General features: G+C 46.5%; 1 long non-coding RNA gene across 2 annotated transcripts; it reads right to left on the bottom strand.

Annotated features, from left to right (window-relative positions):
* Positions 1–1,948: 1,948 nt before the first annotated feature.
* Positions 1,949–23,786, bottom strand: LOC113602056 (uncharacterized). 2 transcript variants are annotated; one of them, XR_008298966.1, is made up of 5 exons: positions 23,153–23,786; positions 17,747–18,111; positions 5,752–5,855; positions 3,688–4,215; positions 1,949–2,619 (listed from the first exon to the last, which is right to left on the bottom strand). It is a non-coding gene; the product is annotated as an uncharacterized LOC113602056 (long non-coding RNA). The 2 variants fall into 2 exon arrangements; XR_003423438.2 differs by having other exon boundaries at positions 1,949–4,215; positions 23,153–23,735.
* Positions 23,787–24,272: the final 486 nt, after the last annotated feature.

Raw genomic sequence — 24,272 nt, forward strand, 5'->3', positions numbered from 1 at the left:
TCTTCCTGCGTGGACTTCCTCTCTGGGTCTGTCCGCCCAAGGGTGGTCCTCACTAGTGGGCGTGCCCTAGCTCCTCAGAATAGCCAAGGGGTGGCTATTAGCAGAGGCGTGGTTATCACATATATAATTATTGTTGGTTACTAGTATGGCCATAAAGATTACACGTATGGGCTGGGGTGTCCACAGCCATGAATGTGATGGGGCTCACAATGTGGGAGGATCGGACGTGATTTGGGAAGAGAAGGGGTAGATCGAGGGCTGGAGGTAGGGAGCCAGGAGCCAATTCTCCCAAGCCACTGTATCCCGACATCCATCTTTAAGGAGTCTGAAAAATCCTAAATCTGGACCTCGTCTTTCAGATTGTTGTGAAAGGGTGTATAAATGTCAAGGTGGGAGGACGGGAACAATGTATTTCAGTTTGCTAGCTCGAGTGAATAACTTCAAAGTATTTGGACACAGAGTACATGAGCCTCCACTGTCCTCTTGCTCAGGGCTCTGCACAGGTAGTTAGCCTTAAATTTGGAGGTGGGGACCAGGGAGCCCTAGTCCCTCTGGTTGGAAAGGGCCGTGAGCTGCAGGAAACAAGCGAGTCCTGGCGAGCTAGAATTTTAGCTCATGATGTCCTCTGAGTCCGTTATCTTTTTGCTATTCCTCAGCTTTTAGGACAGTCTTGTCGGAAAGTTCCACCCGGTGTGACAGTTCCACTGCAAGGCAGATGGCCGCTGTTGCAGAGGGAGCAGTGCCACCCTGAGGCCAGGTTGGGAATGGCAGCAGGCGTCTCTGAGCGACACCCAAGGAGGCGTGCCTCTGGGGGAGCCGGACACACCCGACAGATGGGTCTTCTCTCTGGTCCCACAGCCACAGCCACATTAGAGAGTCTGCTTTTTCTTTTCTTACCCCAAATACCATTTTCCTCTTTGATGTTCCCCAGGGAACTCTCAGCTGTTTGCTAATGGTGAAAATCAATCCTGGAAGGTTCCAAGGAATGCAGCCCCCAACCTCCCCATGGCCCCTGCATAACCCCTCCTCCCCCCATCCCCAGATACCACCCCCACGCCAAGTGCCAATACGATGCACGAAGGGAATTAGCTGTGAGGAGCTCAGAAGAGCTAATCTGGGGGCAGCCTCTGAAGCAGAACTCACGCGGCTGCCGAGGGGATTAAACAGGTCTTTCCCCCTTCACTGAACATTGTTTTCAGTTGTACCAATTGTAGATTAAACTGGATTAAGAGCGTGCAAAAATGTTAATGCCTATTTGCTGTCTTTCCTGGCATTGCCCTCACGTCAACCCTGACAGGTAGAGATTGCTACCATCCCCATTTTATAGACAAGGAAACTGAGGCATGGGGCAATTAATGAACTGCTCAAGGTCAAGCAGTAGTAAGGGGGCATTGCTGGATCTGTCTGTGGGTTTTTTTTTTTTTTTTTTAAAGGCACTGTCCTGCAAGGGTCTCTGAAAGGATTAAACATTCAAATTCCTACCACAGTCCCTGCACTGGGGCATGGCGTTCTCTTTTCCCTGTTACTTCTTAAAACGTCTTCTACTACATTATTCAAGTTGCAACGTCATACACATCATTGTAACTAGTCAGATACCTCCAACATCACCTCCTGAGGTGAATGATACTAATGGGTTTGTGAGTTATTTTCCTGGGGAGATACAAACTTGTAAAAATACAATATTTAAATCAAAAGCAAAAATCAGGGGCACCTGCCAGGCTCAGTTGGTTAAGTGTCTGACTTCGGCTCCGGTCGTGATCTCCCAGTTCCTGAGTCCGAGCCCCGCATCGGGCTCTGTGCTCATGGTGTGGAGCCTGCTTGGGATTCTCTCTCTCTCCCTCTCTCTGCCCCTGCCCTCCTAGCACTATCTCAGTCTTTCTCAAAATAAATAAATACGCTTAATTTAAAAATTTTTTTTAGTAATCTCTACACCCAACATGGGGCTCGAACTCACAACCCTGAGATCAAAAGTCGCATGCTCTACCCACTGAGCCCAATGGGGAGCCCCATCCCCACCCCTCTGGCACTTCCTTTAAACCCTTCAAGAAAGCCAGTCTGCTTGGGCGGCTGGTATTGGGGGCACATGCGGGGCACAGATCTCGGAGCAGGCCGTGTCGGAGGGCACTGGTCCTGCAGGTGGCTGGCTTTGTGGGAGGTCCCGGCCCAGCTGTAACACAGGTGGTGGGGTCAGGTTGTACGTTGTCTCTGACCACAGAAATGGCTGGGCTCCTTTTCTGGAACAGCCGTGGCGAAGTACCACAGCCTGAACAGAAATACGCTATGTTACTGCTCTGGGGGCCGGAAGTCTGAGGTGAAGGTGTCAGCAGGATGGTTTTTTTCTGAGGGCCGTGAGGGAGTGTCTCGGCCGTGCCTCTTTGGGTGATTTGCTGGCAATCCTGAGAACTCCTTGCCTCATAGACACCGTCGTCTCATATGGCGTTCTCCCCGTGTGGGTGTTTGTGTCCAAAATTCCTTCTTTTCATAGGACACCAGTCACGCTGGATTAGGAATGAGGAGGCATTTACATCAAACAGAAACTGTGAAATTCTGAGACAGCTCCGGCTGCTGATTTGGTAGCAATTTAGAACTTTCTTCACCTCTTCTTCCTGCAAACTAGTCCTTTAATATGATTATAAATGTATGTGAGCAGATGGCTTTGTTATCAAATACACTGAAGACTAACCTTAGGCCTTTTCAAGTTGAATCCCTTCCTGAACCACACCAAAGCCCAGACAAGAAGCCCTCGGCCTAAGGCAGGTCCGGCCCCCCCCAAGAAAGGAGTTCGGCCACAGGGCTCCCACCTCTCTGAGCCCTGGTCTGGGGAACGGTGTGAGCAATCTAGCTGAATAACAGTATGGGTAAGTCAGTTTCCATCCTTTTGCCTGAGAACCTAGCCTCCATTTATGGTATTGTTTCCATGGGAAAACGCATTCCAAATTCCAAGCTACGGATTTGCACATGAACTTTCACTCCGGAGGTTAGGGACTGTCGGAATGTGTTCTCTTGCGGCCCTGTCTCCCGACAGCTTCCCATGAGTCCGTTCCCCTGTCCCCCTCCTCATCTCCCACCTCTCCTGTGTACACATTCAACCCTCATATGGTTGAGCCCTCTTCTGCGAAGTCTCCATCACATCTCTCTCCCTCCCTGGAGTCCCTGGATCTTCGGGCCTGGGCTGCATTGCTTACTGTGCTCTGAGTCTGAGGAATGTGCAAAAGGGTCCTGGCCTCTTACAGGATCTTAAGATCCTTGAGGATGAAACTGTATTTTCTTCATCTTGTATCTTTCCAAGGAAGAGCACGAGAGCTCTTATGAATGAGCATTTATGAAGCACCTACTGTATGCCAGGCTCTGACACAATGCTTTCTTGCATTCTTTCTTTTACTTATCCCCCAGTGCCTAGCCTAGGACTTGGCACATCACAGATGCTCAGTAGGTAACTCTGAAATGGATTGAAAATCCCCCCCAGCCTCCTTTCCCTCAGTCTTCTCCTGGCCACTGCAGCATGGTCCCCCAAGCTCCCTGACTCACGAGGCTCAGGGAACTGGGCAAGTGGCAGGATTAACTCCCTGGGGAACTGTCATCTGGTGTCTCAGAGAAAGCTAGCCCCTCCTCTCCACCTCCTACCCCAGCAGATGGGACCCAGTGAATTTTCTGGGAACAGGAACAGATTGGATCCCCAGGACTCACTGTGTAAGAACAGGTGTGCCGGGTAGCAATCTCAGAGAACTCAGGCACACGTGAGATTGAACTTCGTTTTTCATAAATCAACTATTCGGCCGAACTGGGGGAAACTGAATTCTGGTTCTTCTTGGGGATGAGTTTCGTACTTCCTTGCCCCCGGGCTGTTGTGCACTCCAGCCCCCAAATCTTAGACCGGGCCAAGCCATCTTGTTGGACGAATGTCACATGGTTACTGCTGAGATGCCCATAGTCCCTGCCCTCTGGTCCCTATGTCCCCAAACTCTGCAAATTCCACCTAAACTGGCTCCCCCACCCGGACACACTCTCTTGCCATCCTTCCCTGCGGTGGCACATGAAGCTTCTGAGTCCTGGCAGGGAGCCAGGCCAGGTCTGTGCTGCTCCTGGGACCCGTGACCTCTCCCTCCGCCCAGGCCTAGCGTCTGAGGGGAGGGGACACCCAGCTGCCTTCACCTTTCTCCAAGACGTTTTGTCTGCTCCAGGAAACCTTCTCAACCTTGAAGACTTAGACTAGACCTCTGGAAACAGTCCAGAAGGGGAGCTGGTATTTAGTGGGTGATTTTGTTTTCTGCCCTGCAACAGCCCTGCCCAGAGACAATGAGCTCACTGCCTGTACATTTGGAGGGATGGCAAAAATCACAGTGCAAGGAAGAGGGAAAAAAAAAAAAAAAACCTCATCGATAAATATATTGAAATATTTCTCCCAACCTCGTACATTGCCCCTGACCTCAACTCTTTCACCGAGAGCAAACACGCCTTGATTTAGGGTGCTAGGAATAGCCCAGGCAGGGTGGACTGTCTCCTTCTCAGGGACTCCAGGTCCTACTGCTATGTGTCCACAGCTGTGTCATTCGCTCTTTCCTGGCCACCCTGATGATGTTGGAAAGAGCCCTGACTTGCATCCCAATGGTCAGCACAGACACAAAAGCAGATCATGGCAAGCCCCGGAATGAGAGTGGGAAAACCAACGAGTCTAGGCAAGTTAAGAAGGAAGGGATACATTTCCAGGAGGGGAGCAAGCAGGAAGTCTGCATGGAGGAGGTGGCATTCAGTGTAAGGATTTAGGTGTATGCTGTGGAGGAAATGAGCAACAAAACTAAAAGGCGACCTACGGATGGAAGAAGATATTTGCAAACGATAGATCTGATAAAGGGTTAGTCTCCAAAATACACAAAGAACTGATACAACTCAACACCCCAAAAATGAATAATCCAACCAAAATGGGCAGAAAATATGAATGGACATTTTCCTAAAGAAGACATGCAGATGGGGGTGCCTGGGTGGCTCAGTTGATTAAGCAACCGACTTCGGCTCAGGGCATGATCTCGTGGTTCGTGAGTTCGAGCCCCGCCTTGGGCTCTGTGCTGACAGCTCGGAGCCTGGAGCCTGCTTCGGATTCTGTGCCTCCCTCTCTTTCTGCCCCTCCCCCACTCATGCTCTCTCCTTCTCTATCAAAACAAATAAATACACTTCAAAAAATAATAAAGTAGGTGTGCAGATGAGTTAAAACCTGTAAGGGGCTTAGACTGGTACCTGGCACAGTTATGCCTCAGTGTTGTCAACAATGTTGGTGATGATGATGATGATGATGGGCTCCCCTCCCAATTGAACATCCTAGGGGACCCCTCCTAGCCCCACCCCTAGCTGTGCCTCTGATTCTAGATAGGGGAAGATGCTTGTGCCCTTCCAGGTCTCAGGTCCCTTATGCTGTGACCACCTCACTGCCACCAACCTCTGTCTCTGCTTGTCCGCCCCTTACGGAGGGTCTGGGGGAGGCGAGCCCTGTTGATGGAGGCAGGGTGTCATGCATGGTCAGCGGAGCAGGCCGAGGGCAGAGTCGCTTCCCCAGCAGGCACTGGCCCCTGCCCCAGCTCCACCCCGCATGCCTCAGCGTTCTGCTTGGTGACCTCTTTTCTCCTTAGTGACGTCTACCCAGAAGCCTCTTTTCTCCTTAGCGACATCTACCCAGAAACCCTGACAGAGGCACAGGCCTGACCCAGATCTCACAGCCAATCAACGGCCAAGGCTGGATTCACACGCAGGTAGCCTGACCTTTAACTTTCTGCACTAGAAGCCACTGCACGAGGCCCAGGTACCAAGGGAGGTCCAGGAGTCTTGAAGTCTTAAGTGGTCCTGCCAGGTCAATGCTGTTGAGCCTAAACAGAATTACCATAAGCATATAATCAATAAAGCATAAGAAAGCAGAGTTCAAGCCCAAACTCAGAAAAATCAATTCTTTCTGTTCCCTTGCAAACCACTCTAAAACGTTGGTGGCTTAACATCACAAAATTCCCATTTGCTCACCTCTCTGCTCCCCGTGGCATCATTTGGGGCCGCTCCACGGAGGCCGGAGCATACAGTTCCAGGAGGCGCACTCACTGGGCTGGAAACTGACGCCGGCTGTTGGCTGGGGGCTCAGCTGGGGCCGTCAGCCCAGGCGCCCTCCTCCTGCGGCCTCCCCGTACAGCTGAGTCAAACGTCTGCAGCCTGACAACTGCGTTCCAAGAGGGAGCACCCCAAGAGGACAAGCCCAGGGTGCAAACACTTTTCATGCCTCTTCTGGCGTCTTCTTGCTAATGCCCCATTGGCCAAACTGGTCTCTTGGCCAAGCCCAGAGTCAGGGTAGGGGGACCACACACAGGCATGGACACTGGGAGCCAGCAAAGTGGCAGTCGACCTCCGCTCAGTTTTTCTGAGTTTCACCCCTTGTGCTCTTGACGCGCTCCCCGCCAGCCCCCACCAAATCCTTGCTCCAACCAATGGCCTCTCTCTCCCCTGAGCCATTCTCTCTCTCTTCACTGAATTGTCCCCCCCTTTTTTGAAAAAATATTTTAATGTTTATTTATTTTGGGGAGGGGGGAGAGGGAGAGAGAGGGAAAGTAGGGGAGGGGTGGAGAGAGAGGGAGACACAGAATCCAAAGCAGGTTCCAGGCTCAAGCTGTCAGCACAGAGCCGGACGCGGGGCTCGAACCCATGAACCACAAGATCATGACCGGAGCCAAAGTCGGACACTCAACCGACTGAGCCACCCAGGTGCCCCTGAATTGTCGCTTTCATCCAACAATCCACTTGCATCACAGCTGTCCCCAACAGCTTCCTCAGCCTTGCTTTCCCCTCAGGCTACTGCCCCTCTTCTCCCTCCATGCCTTCCCTTCCGAGATGCTTCAAAGAGCGACTGATGCTGGAAACAGAAAGGTCAGTTTGTTAAAGTTACTGAATATTCTGATTTGCTCACTTACAATTTTTAATTTTTTTTAATGTTTATTTATTTTGAGAGAGAGAGAGAGACAGAGAAAGAGAATCCCAAGCAGGCTCTGCACTAACAGCGTAGAGCCCGACACGGGGCTTGATCTCACCAACTGTGGGATCATGACCTGAGCCGAAATCAATAGTCTGATACCTAACCTACTAAGCCATCCAGGTGCCCCTCTTTAGTATTTTCAATGAATATGAACATATGCTTATGAATGTATTCATAAATGTACCCAACAATACACTCTTCATGAATACAAGTAAAGGAAAAATATATTCTAAGAGGCCTAAACTACCCTGTAACCCTTAATTTTCAGCAATTGAGGTTTCAGAAAAAATATACTCATGTCTTGTTGAGAAAAACTTTCTTTAAAATGATTTTTATAAATTTGCCAAAATTAGCACGAGTCCCTTAAGTGAAAAATTCTATCCACCCATCCACCCACCCAACTATCTATCTAACCATCTAATAGATATTTAATGTCACTGCATGCCCAACCCTGGGGATAAATATGGTCACATTGGGCCCTTGTAGAGTTTACGGTCTAGTAGCAGAGACAATTGTGACTCAAATGATTGAAAGAAACAGTGAAACTGCAAATATGACCAATGCTACCAAGTAGAGGCGCCCGGTGTCCCAATGGCCCATATTATGGGGTTTGACCCGGCCAGCTGAGGGTCAGGGGCTCTGCTCTCCCTATGAAAGGCTGCGGGAGGCTAGAGCTGATGCATAAGTAGGGGTTAACTAGGTGAGGAGAAGGAAGTGAAACTTCCAAGCAGAGGAGAAAGGTCTTGAGGTGGAAAGAAGCATGATGAGAATGAGGCTCAAGGTCTTCTTCGGTCTTCAGTAGGATCTCTACCTCCAATATCCCTTAGAGGGGTCCCTCAGACACTGTTCGCTGGCTGGACCAACAGAGGTTCCCACTTACTTCTTGCCTGCTGTTTCCACTACAGAGGTAGTTGAAGGTGACCACGTGACAGATTTCTGACATATGAGACATATACAGAAATGTCTGCAGAAGGCTCACGGGAAAACTTCTGCTTTCCTCTTTTTCACCTTGAACATGGTTGTGATATCTGGAGCTACAGCAGCTGTTTTGTGACCATGAAGAAAGACGCATGAGGGAAAGCCAAGAAGATTACGGAGATCCTTGCTGGCATCCCTGGGAGACTTCAACTAACCCTCCAAACTTATTATATAAGAAAAGTAAAATCCCTGTTTGTTTAAGCCAGTGAAAGGTTTTCTGTTGCCTGCAGTTGAATACATTTGATACATTCAGGCTTCTCTATCCTTGGCCTTTTTGTTATTCAATAGACTCTTACAAGGCATTCTCGTGGCTTCACATCCACCTGTACATCCAGACACCCGATTTTTAGACCAAATTTTTAGACCCGTCTCTTGAGCTCTGCATGTGTGTATCCACATCACTTTAGGCTTATGCCACAGGCCATGTCTGGTATTCTCACCGTCTGTATCTTTGCTGCAGAACTAATTGGCTGTAGGGCAATTTTGCCATAAAACATCAAGTTACAAAAAATAAAAGAGATATTCATTAAAAAGGACATAATGAAACGTGAAAAATGAACAACAAATGAAACCTGAAAAATAAACAAAATCAAAAAGACAATTGGGAAATACAAAATATTTGAATACATTCAAAATGTATAGCATAGATTCATGGCAATACTATGCAAATAACTGATTTTATTTTGTGGATTGCACCTAAGCACTTGTCTTCAAAGTCTCTCCTTCACAGTGTTAGAGTATTTTTTTTCCCTTGGCTTGTTGATTTGTCTTCCTCATTCAGCATCATGCTTTTTCTTTAGTCACTAAAAATTTTTCCTTTATTAAGAGAGGTATCAGTTTTCAAATACTAGGATGCATCCTTGTAACTGAGCTTTGTGTTATGTTGGGAAAGCCTTCCACACTGTCGTTTGTCCTTGGCATATTGTCAAATGTCCATTGATAGACATTTCAAAGTTCTATGGGAAATGTTGGTTCCATACTCTGCACCACTGCATAGATCATTATGAGGGCTAAGATTTATATAATATAAAAATGGGGACCAGCTTTTTGTTTGGTTGAGAAAACATTTCTTCAAAATTATTTTTTTAATAAATTTGCCAAAATTAGCACAAATCCCTTAAATGAAAATTTCTATCCATCCATCCATCCATCCATCCATGTATCTATCCATCCATCTAACAGATATTTACTGAATGTCATTACGTGCCCAACATTAGGGATAAATGTGGTCAAACACAGACTGGGCCCAGGCCCTCATAGAGTTTATAGTCTAGTAGGCGAGACAATTGTGACTGAAATGATTGTTTGAAATAGTGATACTGTGCAAATTTCAGTCAATGGAGCATTCCACCCTTGATCTCAGGGTTGTGAGTTCAAGCCCCATAATGGGTGTAGAAATTACATTTTTTTTTAATTAAAAAAATGATTTATTTATCCAGAGAGAGAGAGAGCGAGAGTGCACACACAAGCATGAGCAGGGGAGGGGTGGGGAGAATCCCAGGCAGGCTCTGCACCGTCAGGGGCTTGAGCAGGGGCTCAAACCCACCAACCGTGAGGTCATGACGTGAGCCAAAACCAAGAATCAGACACTTAGCCAACTGAGCCACCCAGGTGCCTCTAAGAGATTACTTTTAAAAAATGGGAATACTGAGTCAATGGAGAAGTGAAAGCAAACTTAACCAATTGATGAAAGCAACAGTTATTTCTTTATCTTTTATGGCAAAATTGCCTTATGGCTGGTCACGTCGCAAAAATCTTGCGGCAAAGATAAGCACATTGAAATTGCCTAGAACTGTCACAGGCAACTCCAACCCAATATAGCCCAGTATGAATTTATATTTTTCTCCCAAACCTCCTTCTTTATCTGGGTCCCCAGCTGAACTGACGATCTCACTTACTATTCACTCCAGTGTCCGAACAACACATCTGAGAGTTGTGCTAAAGCCTTCCCCACTCCTTACCAGCAGCTCGTCGTTTCCTCGTAAATTGCTTTTGAACTTAATTCAAAACCATCTTTTTCCTCTCAGTGCCCCGTTCCTTCCACCTCTTTTTCGGTTCTTGGATTTGAAAGGCAGAATTCAGCTGTTGTAACCAAGATCTCCAAGTAACAGGGACTAAAACAAGATAAGAGTTTATTTCCCTGTCCCATAACCATAACCATCCGGGAATACAGGCTGGTCTGGAAGCTTCATGGTGGCAGGACCTATCCTCCTTACATCTCTTTGTTCTGCCATCACTAAGCTGTCCTCCTCAGCTTGGTCCCAGATGGCTTGCCATCACGTGTAGATTACAGCTGGCAGGGAGAATTTACAGGTGGTCCTTTAATGAGACCACCAAGAAATTTAGTACATTACTTCTGCTTCCATCCCGTTGACTAGAACTTGATCACATGGCCACGACTTGCTGCAAGGGAGGCTGGGAAAGGTAGTCTTTGTTCTAGCCAGCAAACATTTGGAGATGCTATTTCTTTTCAAGAAGGGAAGAACGGATTTTGGAGACAAATGCCAGTCTCTGCCACTTTCCCTATCATCTGAGCTGGGCATTTCCAGTACCTTCCTCACCAGTCTCTCCGGTCTTTCTCTCCCCAGTCTACTCTTCATGTCACAGCCAGAGGGATCTCTCTAAAGCTCAGATCTGAGCACTTCTGTACCCGATTTAGAAAATCTTTGGGATGCCTGGCTGGCTCCGTTGGTAGAGTGTGTGACTCTTGATCCCAGGGTTGTGAGTTCAAGCCCCACGTTAGATGTGGAGCTTACTAAAAATAAATAAATAAAAATGATAAAAATTTAAAAAATAAAAATTCACTGGAACTCAGTGCCTACCGGTTAAAATCCACTGAGAATAACATTCAAAAGCATTTAGATATTCACAGGCTCCAACTTGGTTTTCCAAAATTTCCCTGTTTACTCTTCCTCCTCCTTCACCACCTCCACACTCACCCTCGTCTTTTTCAGCTCCTACCATGCCCTTTGGCATTCACCCCTTTGATGTTTTGATCATACACCCCCTTTATTTGCAGTACCCTTCTCCTGCTTTCTCTGCCTCCATGCACCACTTATATTTCAAGACTCCCAATTGATAGCCCTTACTCTGAGTTCTAGCCTGGCTCTAATCCCTAGGAAGGATTAATTTCTCCCTTACTTATGCTCCAGCAGCATTTGGTATAAATTTGTAGTAGAGAACACATCAAACCAAAATCTATTATGTGTTTGTATCTTTTCCGTTAGATTACAAGCTTAAGAGGGTCAGGAATTCTGTCTTCAGAGCCTTGCTCTTAGTAGGTGTGAAATAAATGTTTGTTTACACAGGGGGCCATCTTTGACACGGAAAAATTCCCCTCGGCACCCATTAGGGGGCAGACATCCCCATGTATTTTTAAATTCTCTCCTGTCCTTTTAAAGACTTAAAGTCTGTCCCACAATATAGATGTTAAAAATAAGCTTGAGGGAAAAACAATACACTAATATATTTGCTTTTCTATGCCCAAGGTATCTCTGGAAATACCCACAAGAATCGATCATATTTCATCAAGTCTAAAGTGCCATCAATTGTAAGATGTTTTGCTGTTTTGTATATAACAAAGGCATAGAAAAGACTGCCGAATGGAGAGGCAAAGACCCAGAATAGCCCACAAAATATGGAAGAGAAGAATAAAGTCGGAGAGCTGACACTTTAAGACTTATTATAAACCTATGGTGATGGAGACCATACAGTAGCGGTGGAAGAACGGACAAGTAGATCAGTGGATCAGAATACAGAGCCCAGAAATGGATTCTCATAAATACAGTCAACTTAGCTTCGATAAAGGAGCAAAGGCAATACAATGAAGGAAAGATCATCTTTTCAACAAACGGTTCTGGGGCAACCAGAAAACATGCAAAAAATTGAATCTTGACACAGACAAACTCTTCAGAAAAACTCACTCCAAATGGATCATAGACCTAAGTGTAAAATGCAAACCTATAAAACCCTAGAAAATGCCACAGGAGAAAATCTAGATGACCTTGGGTACGGTGACGATTTTTTAAATATAACTCCGAAAGTACAATCCGTGAAAGAAATCATCGATAGCTTCGATTTCATTAGATGTAAACGCTTCTACTCTGTGAAAGACACTGCTGAGGGGAAGAGACAAGGCACAGCCTGGAAAAAAATATTTACAGAAGGCAGTTCTGATAAAGGACCATTATCCAAAATGTACAAAGAACTCTTAAAACTCAACAATCCAAAAACAAACAGCCTGACTTGAAAATGGGCAAAATATTTGAAAACACGTCTCCCCAAAGAAGATCTACAGATGGGAAATAAACATATGAAAAGATGCTTCACATCACGTGTCATGAGTGAAATGCATTTTAAAACATCAACGAGGGGCACCTGGCTGATTCATTTGGGGGGATCGTGTGACTCTGGATTTCGGGGTTGTGAGTTCAAGGCTCATGTTGGGTGTAGAGATGACTTAAATATATAAAACTTAATATATATATACATATATATAAATAAATTATATATGTGCATATATAAAAATTATATGTGTATATATATACATATATATATATATATATATTTTATTTTTGAGAGACACAGATACAGCGTGAGAGCAGGGGAGGGACAGAGAGAGAGGGAAACACGGAATGCAAAGCAGGCTCCAGGCTCTGGGCTGTCAGCACAGAGCCCAACATGGGGCTCGAACCCACAAACTGTGAGATCATGACCTGAGCCAAAGTCGGAAGCCCAACCGAGCCACCCAGGCACCCCTTTAAGAAAATATTTTTTAAAAAGCGTCACACAACGAGATACTATTTGAATGGCCCAAATCTGGGACACTGACAGCATCACATGCTGATGAGTATGTGGGGCAACAGAGACTCTCATTCATGGCTGGTGGGATGCAAAATGGTACAGCCACTCTGGAAGGCAGTTTGGCAGTTTCTCGCAAAACTAAACATACCCTTACCATACGATCCAGTAATTGTGCTTCTTGGTATTTACTCAGATGAACTGAAAATTTCTGTCCACCCAAAACGCTGCACAAAGATGTTTATAGTAGCTTTATTCGTAATCGCCAAAACTCGGAAGTAATTAAGATGCTCTTCAATAGGTTGGCTTTTTGGAAGGCTCCATCATACACTGATAGTTCATTTTGGGGTAATAATAGTAAATAATAGTAAATAGTAAAACAAACAAACAAACAAGAACAAACCCTCTAAAACTTTTAAGCTTTGGGGTGCCTGGCTGACTCAGTCGGTAGAGCATGGCACTCTTGACCTCAGGGTGTGAGTTCGAGTCCCATCTTGGGCACGGAGCCTGCTAAGGTAGATAGATAGATAGATAATAAAACTTCTAAACCTTTTTTTACAAGGGCTATGAAATTATTTATGTCCCTTGTTTATAATTTTTTTTCTTTTTTGGGTGTGGACGAATGGGTGGAGTGAGGGAGGAGATTTACATTTATTCTTGTTGAATAGGATGCTGTTGGTGTTGGCCCATTGGTCTAAAACTTTGGTTTCAAACTCTCGTGGGCACCAGAGCCACCCGAAGGGCTTATTCAGACACAGATTGCTGGGGTGCCTGGGTGGCTCAGTCAGTTGAGTGTCCGATTCTCGATTTCGGCTCTGGTCGTGATCCCAGGGTTGTGGGGTCGAGCCCCATGTCGGCCTCCATGCTGACTGCGGAGCCTGCTTAAGATTCTCTCTCTCCCCCACTTGCTCTCTTTCTCTCTCTAAAATAAAACAAACACAAAAAAGCAAACAAAAGAAGAAACAAAACCCCCACAGATTTCTGGGCCGCATTCCTAGAATTGCTTCATTAAGTCAGGAATTTGCGTTTCTAGCAAGTTCCCAGGTGATACTGATGGTGCTAGTCTGAGGACCACACTTCCGCCATTGGTCTAGCTAGCCTGTGGAGATCTTTGGAAGCATGATGCCATCCTCCAGATCTTAACTTCCCTCCTAGCGTGTGATCTGTATCTTCATCTAGGTCACTGACACGAGGTTGAATGGGGTGAGACTGAGGACCCAGCTTTGCAGCAAGAGGCTCCAGGCTGGCCTGGGTCCACTCGTTGGCCCTTGTAGGATAGAAAGAATTTCTGTCAACGAGAAAGCCAATAGCCGTTCTTCTCAGCCAATGCATTTACCCTGTTTTCTAATTTTTGCCCTTCTGATGGGAGTGTGAGGGATGTGTAGTCTTGTTTTAATTTTCTTTAACGTTTATTTATTTTTGAGACAGAGGGAGACAGAGCATGAACAGGGGAGGGGCAGAGAGAGAGGGAGACACAGAATCGGAAGCAGGCCCCAGGCTCTGAGCCATCAGCCCAGAGCCCGACGCGGGGCTCGAACTCACGGACCGCGAGATCGTGACCTGAGCTGAGGTCGGCTGCTTAACCGACTGAGCCACCCAGGCGTCCCTTGTTTTAATTTTCTATGTCTTCAATTACTAATATGTTTGAACATTTCTTTTAATGTTTGCTAATTTCTGAGAAAGATCTATTTACAACTTTTGTTCATTTTTCCTTTCAAGTTCTCAGAGGATTTTTTTTTTTTTTTGCCTGATTAGAAGGAATTTTTACATATTTAAGGTTAACCTTTTGGCCTTTGAGATTGGATGTGCTTTACCAGTCTGAGATATGTCTGTTAACTTTCTTCATGATGTCTCTCATTGAATCAAAATCCTTAATTTCATATGATCAAATGTGTCCATATTTTTGCCTATGGATATGCCTTTAGAGTTTTACAAATTCCCCCCAATCCCTGAATTCCCCTATATTATCATTTTTATGCTTTATTATTTCCATTTCAAATTTAGGTATCAAACCCATTGGATTTCCAGCTTTATATGTAGTGTTAGGGAACAATGCAATCTTATTTTCCTCTATATAGGGAGTCAGTTTTCCCAGCAAAATTCATTAAATACTCCGTTCTTTCTGCATTGATATGTGGTGATTACTTACTATATATGGAGTTCTTATACATATGTGGGTTTATTTTCATTTTTATTTTTTTAAGATTTTATGTTTAAGTAATCTCTATGCCCAATGTGGGGCTCGAACCCACAACCCCGAGATCAAGAGTTGTATTCTTTTTTAATTTTTAAAAAATTTTTTATTTATTTTTGAGAGCGAGAGAGAGAGAGAGAGAGAGAGAGGGAGGCAACGAGTGCGGGAGGGGCAGAGAGAGAGGGAGAAGGGTGACACAGAATCTGAAGCAGGCTCCAGGCTCGAAGCCATCAGCTGTCAGCACAGAGCCTGATGCGGGGCTCAAACCCACAAACTGGGAGATCATGACCTGAGCTAAAGTCAGACGCTTAACCAGCTGAGCCACCCAGGCACCCCAAGAGTTGTATTCTTAATGTTCTACCAACTGAACCTCCCAGGCGCCCCTGGGCTTATTTTTAAAAGCATACCTATGGTGCCTGCCTGTAGCTGTTTATTTATTTGTATCTTTTCTCTTGATAAGCTCATAGGTCTCTCTTACTAATACATTTGACCCTTGAACAATGTAGGGATTAGGGGATGCCAACCCCCGGAGCAGTGGAAATCCGAGAACAATTTTTGACTTGCCCAAAACTTAACTACAAATAGCCTACTGTTGGCTGGAAGGCGTCCTGATAACCCAAACAGTCGATTAACACATTTTTTTGTACATTACATGTATTATATACTATATCCTTACAATAAAATAAGCTGGGCAAAAAGAAAATGTTACTAAGAAAATCATAAGGAAAATACACTTACAGTATTGTATTTACAGGAAAAAATCTGCATTTAAGTGGACCCACACATTTCAATTCTGTGCTGTTCAAGTGTTAATTGTACATATTTTCAAAGAACCAAATTTTGCTTTTACTGATTCTCTGTATTTCTTTTGTCATCTATTTCATGGAAAATTTTACGCTTATTTTGGGGCACCTGGCTGGCTCAGTCAGTGGAGCGTGCAACTTTTGATCTTGGGGCCCTGTTCAAGCCCCACAGTGGGTACAGAGACTACTTAAAAATACAATCTTGATAAAAATTTTACTTTTATTTCTTGTTTCTTTAGGTCTGCTCAATTGCTGGCTCTCCGACTTCTTGAGCTAAATGTTTATTCATTTATTTTAAAGTCTATTTATTCTGAGAGAGAGAGAGAGAGAGAGAGATTGATGTGGGAGGACCAGGGGGGGGGGGGAGAGAGGGAGAGAGAGAGAGAGAGAGAGAGAGAGAGAGAGAGAGAGAGAGAGAGAGAGAGGGAATCCCAAGCAGGCTCCGCACCATCAGCACAGAGCCTGACTAGGGGCTCTGTCCCATTAACTGTGAGATCATGACCTGAGCTGAAACCAAGAGTTGGACGCTTAACTGACTAAGCCACCCAGGCACCCGTTTACTCATTTAAATCTTTCTTGTCCTGTGGTAAATGTAAGTAAAGCTATATATTTATGTCTCCAACCACTGTTTTAACAATGCCGTTCAGAGTTTGACATGTAATGCTTTCATTGTCATTTAGTTCTAAATATTATAATTTCATACATATATATATGTATGTATATATATATATGTATGTATATATATATATATATATACATACATATATATATATAAAACCCAAGAGTGTTAAAATAGTAGGTTATTGTTTCCAAACATATGAGATTTTTAATCATCATTTTGTGATTTTTTTTTTTTTTTTTAGAAGCTTCTCCCTGGTCTTTGCACATAACCCTATCTCAGAACCAGCACAGGGCATCAAATCCTTGCTGCCAGGTCTTTGATGCAGCCAGGAAAGGTACTCTGTTTTTTAAAAAGTATGTATTTATTTCATTCATGGTGGGGGAGGGGCAGAGAGAGAGGGAGACAAAATCCTGAGCAGGCTCCACACCGTCAGCGCAGAGCCTGACTCAGGGCTCGAACCCATGAACCATGAGATGGTGACCTGAGCCAAAATCAAGAGTTGGACGCTTTACCCACTGAGCCACCCAGGACCCTTAAGGTACTCTATTTTTAAAGGCATATGTTTTGTTTTTATTTTTGTTCTGTAAATAGGTTAGACAAAAGGAGAATTGGAAAGTTGTAGAGGTACGTCACATAGCCAAACCCTAAGAAGGTCAAAGGGGCAGCTGGGACTTAGAATAACTGCAACCAAGGATTTGAAAAACCACCCAAACTCTCACCATCCTTTTCTCTGCTTCTGTCTGATTATCAATTTCATTCTCTTTCACTGCATGTGCACCCTAGAAAGACCAGCTCTGCTCGCTCTGAAATTCAAAAACTCCTGGGAAAGGTGCTGATTGGCTGGCCATCTGGGTCAGTTTCCACCCCAGACCAATCAACTGTGGCCAGAAGGATGGGGTCCATAAGAGTCTGGCACCTTCTATGACATCACATTGTTGGAATGTGATAAAAGAGATGTCCTTCCTTTCTTTCTTTCTTCCTTCCTTCCTCCCTCCCTCCTCCCCTCCCGTTCTCTCTCCCTTTTTCTTTTTCTTTCTTTCTTCCTTCTTTCTTTCTTTCTTTCCTTCTTTCTTCCTTCCTTCTTCCTTTCCTCTTTCTCCTCTCTCATTCTTTTTTTCCTTCCTTCTTTCCTTCCCTTCTTTGAATTCAATTTATCTAAAAACAAAACCAAAACAGTTCACCCATTTCACCCCCCCCAATTATAATTGTTATTGATCAGAGAACATAGTCTGTGTGAATCCTATTCTTTGGTGTTTATTAAAGTTTCCTTCCTTGGCTTCGTACACAGGAAACATTTTGTAAACATCCCACACGTGCTCGAAAGTGCCTATGTGCCCATATGTGTGTACCCTCTGATTTGGGTTGTAGAGTTCTATATAATCCAAGCTTTCCAATTTTGCGTTTTCAATCTTCTAGAACTCTGCCTTTTTGTCATAGTTGCTTCTGCGGGTCAGAAATCTAGGAGCAGCTTGGCCGGGTGGTTCTGGTTCATAATCTCTCATGAGGTTGCAGTCAAAGATGTTAGCCAGGGCTACAGTATCTGAAGACCTGACTGGGGGTGAGGGATCTGTTTCCAAGATTGTCCATTCAGTGGCCAATGGCGGGAGGCCTCAGTTTTTTCCCTGGCTGCTGTTACCAAGGGCTGAGTTCCTCACTACATGGACCTCGCCATGGCGCTCCTTGAGTGTCCTCATGTCGTGACAGATGCCTTTTCCTAGAACAAGTGGTTCAAGAGTGTGAGAGAAAGGAAGAACCCATGGTGCCTTTATGACCTAGTCCTGAAGTCACACACCATCCCTTCCATTACAGCCTATTTATAAGCAGTGAGTCAGTACATTCAGCCCACGCTCAAGGAAAGAATTAATCACCTTTTCAAAAGAGGCTTATCAAAGAATTTATGTACATATTTTATAACCACCCCATGTACTAATATTCTCTCCTAATGTTTTGAAGATGGTTGCTTTAAATTCTTTTCTTTTTAGGTTTATTTTTGAGAGAGAATGCATGAGCAGGGGAGGGGCAGAGAGAGAGAGGGAGACAGACGATCCAAAGCAGGCTCTGGGCTGACACTAGTGAGCCCAATGGAGGGCTTGAACTCATAAACCATGAGATCATGACCTGAGCTGAAGTCAGATGCTCAACTGACTGAGCCACCCGGGTGCCCGTGTTATTTTACATTCTTGTTCATTTTGCTTCATGTGATATAAATTTGGTATCATTTTCTGGATGTGTGCATTCCTTTACATTTTTTTTTTTAATGTTTACTTATTTTTTGAGAGAGAGAGAGACAGAGCATGAGCAGGGGAGGAGCAGAGAGAGAGACACACACACAGAATCTGAAACAGGCTCCAGGCTCCGAGCTGTCAGCACAGAGCCCGACGCAGGGCTCGAACTCACAAACCGTAAGATCATGACCTGAGCCGAAGTCAGACGCTGGACCGACTGAGCCACCCAGGCACCCTGACTGTGTGTCCCTTTTTATTTAAAAAAAATTTTTTTAACGTTTATTTATTTTTGAGACAGAGAGAGACAGAGCATGAACGGGGGAGGGTCAGAGAGAGAGGGAGACACAGAATCTGAAACAGGCTCCAGGCTCTGAGACATCAGCACAGAGCTTGACGCGGGGCTTGAACTCACGAACCACGAGATCATGACCTGAGCCGAAGTCGGACGCTTAACCCACTGAGCCACCCAGGCACCCCTGTGTGTCCCCTTTTAAATGGAAGATGTACCCCTCCAGTATCTGGTATTTTGGTTCATGCACCCTTGTACCCTTGTTCTCTTGTCTTTGGGGACGTCCGTGCCTTTTGGGGATGTCGCACCTCTCTGTGACTTACGGAGAGAGGCTTGGATAAAGCCGGCGTAGAGCCCCAGGCACCACACAGTCACCACTGATCCCTGTCCTCTCTTCCCGGTTTGTTGCTGGGCCACCCAGCAAAGCCTCCAGCCAAGGATTCACCCTTGACTCTTAGAAGCAGAGCTGCAGGAGGGAAGGTGCCCCGTGGGACGCTACCCCCCCTGGTGGCCAGAGGAAGAAATGGGGAGAAGTGAGCATCTGAAAGAATCTGGTCAGTGTGCACCTGATTCACTATTTCACACCTGTTTTCATTATCGGGGCGCCGCTGGGGTGCCCTGATGTTACCCCACCAACACCCGCAACCCCAACTATTGCTCCCAGCTTCTGTCACACAGAGGCGGTGGGGTGTCAATGACCGTCCCAATCGATGTGGAGAAGAAGCAAGAGAAAGACTTAAAAGGGGCACGTGGGTGACACAGTCGGTTGAGCGAGTGACGTCAGCTCAGGTCATGATCTCGCAGTTCGTGAGTTCGGGCCCCACATCAGGCTTGCTCCCATCAGGGCAGAGCCTGCTTCAGATCCTCTGTCCCCTTCCCTCTGCCCCTCCCCGGCTCACGCGCTCGCTCGCTCGCTCTCTCTCTCAAAAATACATAAATATTTTAAAAAAAGGAAAAAAAGAGAAAGACTTAAAAGATCTTTTCCATATTACTCAGCCTTAAAAAAGAATGAGATCTTGCCATCTGTGACGACATAGACGGACCTAGACAGCATTATGCTAATCGAAATGAGTTAGAGAAAGACAAATACCACATGATTTCACTTATACGTGGGATCTAAAAAAAACAAAACAAAACAAAACACAACAAAAAACCAAGAGCAGAAAAAGACCCCAGAGAGGGGCGCCTGGGTGGCTCAGTCGGTTAGACAGCCGACTTCAGCTCGGGTCATGATCTCGCAGTTCACGGGTTTGAGCCCCGCATCGGGCTCTGTGCTGACAACTCAGAGCCTGGAGCCTGCTCCGGATTCCGTGTCTCCCTCTCTCTGCGCCCCTCCCCTGCTTGTGCTCTCTGTCTCAAAAAGAAACATTAAAATAATAATAAAATAAAATTAAAAAATCTCTTCCGTTCTATCCTCCCACTGCTGTATCAATCAGGTGGTTGCATCCCCAGGCTGGTGCCCAAATCCCCCAAACAACCACCCTACACACCCTAGCTGGTCTTCCTTGGAACTCTCAAGGTTTCTAGGTGTGTTTCTCAAACCCAAGCTGCTCTCTGCTTCTATAGCTTCTCTGGCGTTTACCTGGTGGACAGGGGCCCATTGCTAGATTGCCTTTTCCTGTGGAATCAGGGATTCTTCCGCCCCCCTTCTTTCCCCAAGTCTCTATAAGAGAATGTCGGTAGATTAGATCATACCCTCAAATGCCCTCTGGAGTAGATAGGCTGGCTGGCTAAGGGTGAGTGAAGCTGGCTAAGGGTGAGGCAATAGGGAACGGTGGAGCCTGGGGTGAGTTGCAGTGTGCATGGACATGCTTTATCCGTTGAAGGTAGCGATGCTCTTTGCCAGCCAGGAATGTGGACAGCTGTCATCATGAAGCCAGAAAGGCAGAGTCAGTGGAAAATCTCCCCATTTATTTAAAATGCCTGAGGGCTGAATTCAGCTGGGGGTTGCAGTTTGCCACCCCTGGCATTTTTTTAATGTTTATTTTTGAGAGAGGGGGGGGGAGGGGCAGAGAGAGAAGGAGACACAGACTCCGAAGCAGGCTTCAGGCTCTGAGCTGTCAGCACAGAGCTCGACACGGGGCTCGAACCCATGAACCGTGAGGTCATGAACTGAGCTGAAGTCGGATGCTTAACCGGCTGAGCCACCCAGGCACCCCTGCCACCCCCTGGCTTTTTAAATCCAAAAGGTTCTTTTCAGGTTTAACACGCCAGGAGTCCTGGAGTCTAGAGTATTCCCCTAAGTGACCTGCTGGGGTGAGAACTTCCTCAAAAATGGAAACGAGGCTTGTCTGGCATAACCTGTTCTTAACAAGCCCACACTGGAGCCTTGTCCACTTTGCCAGCCTGCACTTCTTAGAATATGCTTGTTCCTCTTTTGGAAAGTCAGAACAACATTTGCCCAGTCAGGTGGGGCCTCACCCGTTCTTAAAAATTCCTCAAAGATTACAAACACTGGGAGGCCTTGGAACTTAACCAGAGAGGCCCTTGTTGATTTTAGAGGTTTTTTTTGAATTCTATTTTTTAAAAATAAGCCTCACCTCATTGTATAGTTTCTCCCAAACCCTCTTGTTATGGTACTCCATCATCATTTAAACAACGTTTGTTCGGACTCTAACATTCAGACCAGGTGTGGACCTCTTCTTCTCTCATATCCCCTTCCTCAACCCACACCAAATCCACACGAAATCCTACCATAGTTGCGTGATCTTAGGCAAATCACCCAAACTCTCCGCACCTCAGTATTCCCTCCTACAAAATGGGACAGTTGAACGGAGTGGTCACTAGGTTTACTTCTATAGCTAAGATTTTAGGTTAGGGATCTCTTTGGCAATTGGCTAAAAACTGTAGACCCTTGTAACACCTGACTGGCTCAGCCGGTAAGGCATAGGACTCTGGATCTCAGGATTGTGAGTTTGAGACCCATGCTGGGGATAGAGATTATTTAAAAAAAAATTTTTTTTTTTTTAACATTTATTTATTTTTGAGACAGGGAGAAACAGAGCATGAACAGGGGAGGGTCAGAGAGAGGAAGACACAGAATCTGAAACAGGCTTCAGGCTCCGAGCCATCAGCACAGAGCCCAATGCGGGGCTCGAACTCACGGACAGTGAGATCGTGACCTGAGCCGAAGTCGGCCGCTTAACTGACTGAGCCACCCAGGCGCCCCAAGCTAGAGATTATTTAAAAAACAAAACTGTGGACTCTTATTTCAGAAAAAAAATGATCACATGGCTTACACTGGTTTACCTTGGTGTGTTGCCCAAGACCACCATTCCATTTTCTTTCAGAGACATTTCTCCCCATTCCAACTATTTGGTTCTAGATGGGCTACCAATAAAATTACCGCCTCCCCCAACTCTGTGCAGAAAAGTGGGCACATGAAGTCCTTTCCTGTTTTTTGTTTCTCTTCTTTCAAATGGAACCAGATGGGAAGAATTCTTTTCCTCTTTGGTAGAAAGTCAAAGGTAAGAGTCCAGATCTGCCTGGGGCCATTTTCCTGCTGGGCAGAGAAAGCCCTTCTCTGTCGGCCATGGAGAGAAAGAGTCTCAGAGGTTGGGGGGATTTGGGAGAAGGGGAGAGAGCGATTTCCTGGCATTTCACTCCTGGATCGAGTTGTTCCTGAAGCCCATTCCTACCTATTCCATCATTTGGTTCAGTGAGTTTGAGTTGACTCACCAGAATTTACAGCAAAATGAGTCCAGGTTAGTATAGATACAACCTTATCCTCTTTTATACCATTGACCCTTATTTTTCAATACTGTCCCATTCCTTGTCCTCATTGTCCTGACAAAAGTCTAACTTCTTTAATTTTTTAAACTTTTTTTTTTAAGTTTACTTATTTAATTTTGAGAGAGAGAGGGCAGAGAGATGGTGGGGGGGGGGGGGGAGAGAATCCCAAGTAGGCTCCCCACTGTCAGCCCAGAGCCGAACAGGGGGCTAGAACTGAGAACCATGAGATCATGGCCTGCACTGAAATCAAGAGTCCCACGCTTAATCGACGGAGCTACCAGGCGCCCCAAGTCTAACTTCTTCTAAAGCACCTTGACAACGCATCGTACAACTCCTCACACGAGTGCTCAACTGGTTTTGCCAGAATTAAACAGAATTTTAGTTATTTTCTTACATGTACTCCTGTTATCACCCTCCTTCCCGTAAGACTATATGTTTTGGAGAACAAGGACGCTGATCTCTATTTTTTAAAAATTCTGAAAAGCCCTCTGCCCACAGTAGGCACTCACAACATGCTGGAGATTGCGAGGACAGTCGTGGCCCCATCGTGAGAGGAACCCGCTGACCTGACGCACCGGAACGTCCTTCAACACGCCAGAATGGCTGACAGACTGAGTCACGCAGGCGACGAGGTCACATGGCAAGAGAGACCCTTCCGCCCAGAGTCCTAGGGGTCCGGCCTGGAAGCAGCACGTACACGGGACGCCCCACAGCATCCCCGTTCCCTTGGGAATTTCAGCCAGCCACGGCTGAAGAGGACAGCAGCTTCTGGAACTTTCCCGGTGAAACGGAACACCTGCCTGAAGAACCTACATCCTGACAGCAGGGGCTGCGGCCACTGTCTGTTCGGTCACACAAGGGTCCCCGCCCCGAGGCCCCGGGAAGCTCCCGGGATTACACCAGGGAGCTGAGCACACACAGCACACCCAGACGTACAGCAGGGGCCTCGTCGGAGGGCAAGCAGCATCTTCCTAATTTACTCACCCGCTTACTTACGTAAGTGCAATTTTTCAAAAGCACTTCCTCAAGCAATGGCTACTCAAAGCACATGTACTGTCGTGGGTGTATGCGGGGAGCTGGGGACGGATGTGCGAGGGCGGGCTACCACCGGGGAAGCGTTTGGACTCCTGCAAGGAAGGGTCCCTGACGCCCTGGAACCCTCGGCTCGGGCGCTGGGAGGAGAGGGGAGGGGAGGGGAGGGGAGGGGAGAAAGCAGCGGGGCTGCGTGGCCGCTAGGGGGCGCCGGGGAGGAGGGGACGCCTCAACTTCGGGCGAGGCCTTTTCCTCGCCGCCTCTCCCCGGGCAGAGAGGGGGCCACCTCCTCGGGGACCAAGGCGCGGGCCCCTGGGGACGGAGGCGGAACAGACCCGCACTGCCCAGTCTCGTGCTGTGGGCATTTCCGCCACCAGGAAAGGCCGGGGAAGCTCTGTCCCTGCGGGTGAGCTCCGGCAGCCCCGGGGACGTCTGGGCTTCATTACGATTCTCCGCTGGGCCTCTGTCCTGGCCGGTTCTCCAGTTCCCGGGCCAGCTCTCTGTCCCGGCTCTGGCACCGAGGGGATCGGGTGCGAGTGGGGAAGGAGTGGGGGATAAGGACCCACTTCCCCCTACAATGAGCGTGTTGTCTCCGCT

The sequence above is a fragment of the Acinonyx jubatus genome, chromosome B3 (assembly GCF_027475565.1).
Source record: "Acinonyx jubatus isolate Ajub_Pintada_27869175 chromosome B3, VMU_Ajub_asm_v1.0, whole genome shotgun sequence".
NCBI lineage: Eukaryota > Metazoa > Chordata > Mammalia > Carnivora > Felidae > Acinonyx > Acinonyx jubatus.